A 7,711-nucleotide genomic window follows, 5' to 3' on the forward strand; every position below is an offset into this window, starting at 1 on the left:
ATAGTCCCAGCTCAAACCAAAGACATTGAAAATGGATCATGTTGCTGTCCCATTTGGAGCTTAGCACTGAGGTTAGAGCATTGAAAACATGACTGGTTGGCCAGGTGTCCGTATTATGGTAAGATACACGATGTGATAAACGATTGCCGTACTTAACCAACAGAAAATGGTATTAGCAAGCACACATTCTTGTTGGTTAAAGATTCATTTGTCGACAGTGAAAATATTTTGGACCGTGGTGAAAGTTTAACCGCCTGAGAGATTGCCTAGGGGAAAGTGGGGCAAAATGGACCCTTGGGGCAAAATAGGACAGTTCTCAGAAACGCATAATACTGGTGCTGTCACCTATGATGTCGCGTCCAGAATCAGAACGAGGCCGATTTATAACAACAAGGTCGTCATTAAAAGCTCACGCGGACATGAAGTCATTTTAGCTGGAGTTTATGAATTTTGACCCGTTTGATCTAAGGTAAGCATGTTTTTAAGCTCGGTATGAGCATAACTTATCCTAAGAAATACTACCTTAAACATATCCATTTGAAACTTTGCATAATTAGCTCCCACAAACAAGTAAATAATGTGAACTCAGCAACGAATTTTAGCCCGTGATGGCGATGATTCAATTTTAACAGTTGGGGGCAAAACGGGACACACTGGAATGGGGCAAAATGGGACATGTGGACCATTTTGCCCCACACTGTGTCCCGTTTTGCCCCATATAATAATCTGCATTATTTTACAGTATAACTCAAACTAGTTCGAGGCTTTATTAAAGTTATAATACTTAACGTTTATTTGGGATTTATAAGGATGCTTTACACCCTACATCAACCTAACTATATTTAGGTAAGTTCTTCAAACAAAGGATATATTCACAACATGGTTCCAGCACTTTATTCGAGCTTCTGGCGCTTCCAAAGACAACCGAGTTCTACTCATTCTGGATGGACATGCAACTCACACTAGAAACATACAAGTGATTGATTTGGCCAGAGAGAATGGCGTGGAAATACTATGTGTACCACCACACTGCTCCCATAAAATGCAACCATTAGATGTGAGTTTCATGAAGCCACAATCAACCTATTACGACCAGGAGTTAGAGAAATGGCTGCGAAACAACCCCGGTCGAGTGATTACCACCTTCCAACTTGCTGATCTCTTTGGCCGAGCCTATGTCAAAGCAGTCACAGCTGTGGTTGGATATTTTCCAACCACACGAGTTTGCTGCCGCAGAACCTACAGATGTTCCAAATCCAAACTCCCAAACGGTCAACCCATTGATTGATTTAGATGATCATGGCATCCAAACAGATGCAATTGTTGATGAGCCAACATCTGACAGACAAGTGGAGTCCGTTTCAGGCGTGAGCGCAATCCAGGAAGCTTTGGTTGAGCCGCAGCCGTCAACATCTGGCATACATGCCGAGGAGACTATTTTACATGTAGGCCTACCCACGATCCCGGAAGCTTCAGAAACCGAAAGTCCGAAAATCCAACCTGTTCTATTTCTCCGCCGCTGTCTACGCCTGTGTCGTCTTCCACCAGTAAGTCCTCGGATGGTAATTCACTTCCGCCAGGCTACATGTCACCATTTGACATTTCACCCCCACCCAGAGTCACCGTCAGGCAAACTCGGAAGTCAAATGTCCGCCGTGGCAAGGCATCTATTCTCACCAGCAGCCCGTACAAATCCTCACTTCTTGGTGATAAAGTACAGCCTCTCAGGGCAACATCTAGTTCACGACATGAAGTCGTCCGCAAAGCACAAACATCAACCCAAGGTAAAGGAAAGCGTAGGCCTACACGAAACCACCTTCCAAAATCAGTGATTGTGTCTAAAGTTGCCAAAACCCCTGAAGTTGCAGATGTAACGCACCCTTCGCTCGAAACTGATGAAGCCGATACAGAATGTATCTATTGTTCTGAACTGTGGAGCAAAGGCACCGATGGAATGATCCAGTGTACAACATGTTTACTGTGGGCACACCCAGCTTGCGCTGGCATAGATGATGACGATGATGCTTTTATTTGCGAACTGCGTAACTAACCAATGAAACTGTAAACAATACTATATCATCTTGAACGGTGTGTTTTGTTTGAGGTGGCAATACATAGGCCTACAACTACCAAAATTTCAATTCATGTACGTTGGGGTAAAATGGGACATGTGGGTCCATTTTGCCCCACCCAGTGGGGCAATATGGGACATACCGAACAGAAAGTATTTTTATTTTCTATTGGAATAGTCCGCGTATACAAACCAAAAATGATTAAAAAATTAAAGATATTATAACCCTTCATCACAAACCCTCTGTTTTTACACACCAGCTTTATAGTTTAGCTACACACAAGTACATGAAGTTAAGTGTCCCATTTTGCCCCACTTTCCCCTACTTCCGGTAGCCACGCTGGGAGTATGGCCGATGTACAGAGGTTATACCAGCCTACCTTAGATGGACTCAAATATGGCCAACTGCCCATTGTTCTGCTAAGGTGAGGCAAATCCTCTATTTTCACGGCGGTTGAAATATTTTTATAACATGAATGTTTCATGTGCTATAGTAAAATTCCACGTTTAATGTCTCTCTTCCCACGAAAGTATGATTTAGTGCTGAGTATTGTCAAATGTCTGTTAAAAATCCACCAAAGGTAAAAATGATATCGCAAGGCACTGAAAAGCCATTGAGAGACTTGATTGGCCGAGCGGTCGCTGTGAGTTCGAGTAAAGCTCACGTTGGCTTCCTCTCTGGCCGTCGTGAGAATGTCTTCCAGCAACTTGGACATGCTTGTAGGTTGCCCCGGGCTCTGCCCGGTTTTCTCATGCCACAATTTCTGGCTGACGTGCATAAGTGAAATATTTTTGGCGTAAACAACCAGTGAAATAAAAGAATAAAAATGACCAGCGCCTGAAGGTAAAATTGTTGAGCCTATTAACAGCTTTAAAATTTAGCTTGGTGAACGTTTCAATGAAGCAGGGTTTTCGGGCATAAATGAAACCTGCAATTTCAGGATATAACGAATAGCTACATTAAAATCCACAAAATTGGCCATGCACAACGTGAAAGGCCACGTGGACACCCGCGCATGTACAAAACTCACCACGTGAGCTAAGGGTCTTACTTAAGCTCAACATTTAGTCACCTGTAAAGGAATATACCCTTGTCATCTGAAAGTTACAAGGTTATCCAACCCGAGAGTTAACTGAGACGGGTACCACGGGCTGTAACTAGGAGAAATGAACACGTTGTCTAAACTGCCACACAAGCATCTGAAACCCGACCGAACCGTCCTAAATAACCATGGCTTGTATGTACCTATACAGGACAGTGTCCCATATTGGCCTACATACTCTTATGATGTACAATAGTAATGAATGCGTCTTTCTGCTCTGTTTACGAGACAAGGATAGGATATCATCAGAAAATATGGAGCAATGATTTAACGTATTGGAACGAGGGAGGCTTGATGTGTGTATATACATACAGGCATATGCTTCATTACACACCTTTCCTCTCGGAAGGTCAATGTAGAGGCAAAGTTATTCAATGATAGAATGGTGAAGAAAAAGCCGAAGCCAGCGATGGCGAAGGGTTATGTTCCCAGCAGTAAGATTTCTTCCACCCGTAAACCATCGTATAGCTGAAAACATTCTGAGCAAAGTGTTATTTTATTTTTTCGAATCCAAAAGAGCCTTTTTTGTAATGGGCAAATTCTTTTGCCTTTGCCAGATTCCTACTAGGCTAAACGAGAAATTCAAGTTTATATAATTTCATAGATAATGGATGTATCAAATTTGTCTCTATACATTTTGAATTTCATCTTCATGTTTCGTAATTTTGCCACAAGATACAATTACATGCAGATAAAATTTGTACCTGTCCAAGAGAACCAATGGCTCATGCCGGAGGTTTCCCAAAGCCCTGACTTGTAAGAATATAGGAAAATCAAATTTCTTTATAAATTTAAAAAAACTTTCTTTTATTTCAAGATTTCAAGAACACATGTATAGGTCTATAGGTGTTACATTGTCACCTGTTGGGTAGTTGGGTATGATTTATATCCCGAGGTCAAAATCCTTACCACCCATACGCCTTAAAACGAGTCCCCCTGCGTGCCCTTGACATATTAAAATGCCCTGCTCACTACTGACCTACTAACCTAAACCCATACCGAGACGCTCTGATATCGTCTTTGTGTGTGATGCAAGATAATTAAATGGTGTGCCTGTGTAATGGCGGTTCGGGTCCATGCGGAACAGGCCATTGTTTTCACCTACAAAACGTCTCCGCAGAGGCAGGAATAACCAATAGACTACACAACTTGGACCTGAATGTACTGTAGGGCGCGTTTGCACGGCGCGCATGTTGAGTCGATAAATCGTACGATAATAGGGCATGTGATATTTCATGCAACTATAGCATCGGAAAGATCGCGTCGTCTGAAGGTATAGCTTACCAAATGGATACGTATGAAATCATTTTTTTTTTCATCCATATCATAAATACGATACAATGATTCAAGAGAAATAAGCTCAATCGACATTTTACGGGTCTCGGAAGTTAATGCAAATTTAGGGGAGAGAAAACGGAGACTCTCGCAAACTGCCGTGGCTAAAGATGTGATTTTACGACAGGTACTAACAGGCGCCGTTGAGTCCACAGGCAGATGTAGCAAATACTGTAAAATTACGTTATTTACCTACCTTAGTTTGCGAGAGTTATATTCATAATTTACTCGAAATCAGCCTGTCGTCTACCAAGTATAATATGGGAAACAAATCACTCTGAACATCCAGCCACAATCTATTCTCTCTGCAAATTAGTGAGGCCGAGGTTGCAGTCCTCTGATGTTAGCATGAACAACGTCACTAGCTGGGCCATTCAGGATAGAATTTAATTACCAAGTTTGTTTTTTTTTTAATTATATACCTGTACGGCAATTTAGTTATAACCATGTATATATACAGTGAATGACAAACGATATGCATGACGGAAACCGTAATTAAAACCATACATAAATAACAAGCTTTGGAAGAAAAGTTAGTACACGGTTAGTACATGTACGTATGCTAGTTTCATTCTTGCTGCTTTCTAACACTGGGAGCCCTAAACGGTTCATCCAATAATATTCGACAAGGTTGTGGGAAGAACATTAACGACACGGTTTTAAAATTGGTTTAAAAAATAACGAAAATTACTAATATCCCACGAGGCTCCGGTTTTCTCCATCCAAGGACAAACTGACAGCCATTTTAGGTGCAACTTCTGCGTTAAGGCTTTAAAGTACAGTCAAATAAATAATTAAGCTCATCAAATAAATTTGAGAATCTGTTGAGAATAAATCCATGACGTAAAGCAGGAATGTCCGGTAGCTGTATTGATATGACTATGCTTTGGCCAGACATTGGGAATAATAAAGACGTCGTCGCTGTGGTTTAAATAACACGGCTCTACCATTGTTTGCAGATATCAAAAAGAACCCCGTTTTCACCAGCATAAGTTTTGAATAACCGTGTCCTAGTATGAGGATTCACTCTAGTTAACCCTCAGGGTATCCCCTCTCAAAATAGTCATACCCCAATGCTGTCTCCCACACTCCCCCATGGTATCCTCTTCAGTCTCATGTTGTTTCATGTGACCCACTTCTTCACATGTACAGCATTGGACATTTGAAACCTGTCCCTCAATAATGTACCTTGTATTTTCGTACACTACACAAGATTGACAGATATCGCCAACGTCAAAATCGTCGATCCTTTCAGGTTTAAAAATCGGTGTATAGGTATCCACTTACTGTCTTTTAATGCGTTCAAATACAAATGTATCACAGAAACTAAACTTTAACATTTGTAATACGCAGGATCGTATTTCTCCGGGACAAACTTCATGGGCGGATTAACTGATATTTCTGAAACTGACACAAAAACCCTTTCTGTTACACAAATCCCTACTTGTGTGTGGTTATTGGAGCCGTAAAAATGCTTGTATGTTTTTGCATAGCCATTGTATAGCTATTTAAAGAAAAATGAAAATGAAATATAACTCGCCTTAATGCATGCACGCGCCCATTAGCTAATCTGAATGCTCGGTACATTTGTCCGGAAGCTGAGATTCAAACATAGTTCAAACGCTGTGCACGCTCGCAGCAAGCGACTTCAGCTATAAACACGTGTATGGCCATATTCTAGGATCACTGACATGCAGTATTCACCAGATCAAATGTCTGCAACGATCCCTTCTCTAAGAATGCTAAACTTTCAATGATGACTGAAACAGGACACGCGACCGTGGGCGAATACTCTGAGGCTATATTTTTGTAGCCTCACTGAAATTCTGCCGTCAGATAAGTGCAAATAGGTTTTGATTTCACCGTTGAAAATTAATGAAATAAAGAAATATTAATTTAGCAAATATTAGAGCTGTAGTACATGGCTATTCAATATTTAGATCCGGAGGGTTTGAAATATTATTATACAGAGTATATCAACGTATTATGATGTTTTGTGTACTAGTAACTGAAGAAAGCTGAGCATACATACACCTTCAAAAAGATACAAAACCGTGCCTGGTAGGCGGCAGAACAAAGGGGAGAGACGAATGTTATAGGGTACACGTGGCTAATAAGGCATTGTCGATACTCGCCTTAATGCATGCACGCGCCCATCGGCTAATCTGAGTGTTCGGTACGTCTATCATGGCGGACGATTGATTTATTCTGTCTGCTCATGTAAAATGCTTAGATAGAAGCAATTTACACAATCACTATAGTAGCGGGACTTAAGCTAAAAATACGCAGTGGTATTAATAGCAATTTATTAGATATCATAGGTCCATTACTCAAAAGCAGCGTAGTCATAATAAGTAATATCCAACATCACGTGAGTAAGAAAATTAACAAATCAGACCTCGAGGACCATGTGCTGAATCCACGGGCAAAATCCCGGTTAATGCAAGCTTACAAAAGCTCGGGGAGTAAAACAAGGGTACCGGCAACAATAGCTCTCATTACCAAGAGGTACCACCGCTTCTATCGATGTCCTAATCGTTACAGAGCGTCCGCCTGGAAGTCGGGAAACCCAGGATTAAACCCGCGTCGGGTCATAAGAAAAGACCTTAAAAATGGTATTGTTGCAGCCTTGCTTGTCGCTCAGCACTGACAAGTTAGGGCAAGGAAAAAGAACTGGTTAGCCTGGTGTCAGTGTAATGTGACTGGGTGGGGTGTCATGTCTAGTGCTTTCAGACTTAATTTTTAGTGTGTTTTGCGTTAAACCACAAGAACGCATACACGCACCCACGCACGCGCACGCGCAGGCACACACACACACACACACACACATACATCCTTAATAATGACACCAGCGCTCCAGTCATCAGAACGGTGCATGATACTGGTTTCGTGGGCCAGAAAGTTACGTTAAGAATGCGTCACAGCCATGGACGTATTCATCTCACTGGTGCTCAGCGCCACATATACCATGAAGTGTTCACTCACTTGGCAACGGTCAGCTTAATGGGTGCAGAAGATCGAAGAAGGACCACCCGGAAGGAATCACTGACTTCCGGCTTAACGGTGCACCCACTCAAGCTATAGAACGACAATTTTCATAGCGCGGATATAATTTGTTTGGAGCATATAAAAATGCTCTCAAACAACGCGTCCACATCCCGACGGTTATGTCAATGGCGATAAATGTACGATGCTACCTCAC

This window comes from Liolophura sinensis, chromosome 3 (assembly GCF_032854445.1).
Source record: "Liolophura sinensis isolate JHLJ2023 chromosome 3, CUHK_Ljap_v2, whole genome shotgun sequence".
Taxonomy (NCBI): Eukaryota; Metazoa; Mollusca; class Polyplacophora; order Chitonida; family Chitonidae; genus Liolophura; species Liolophura sinensis.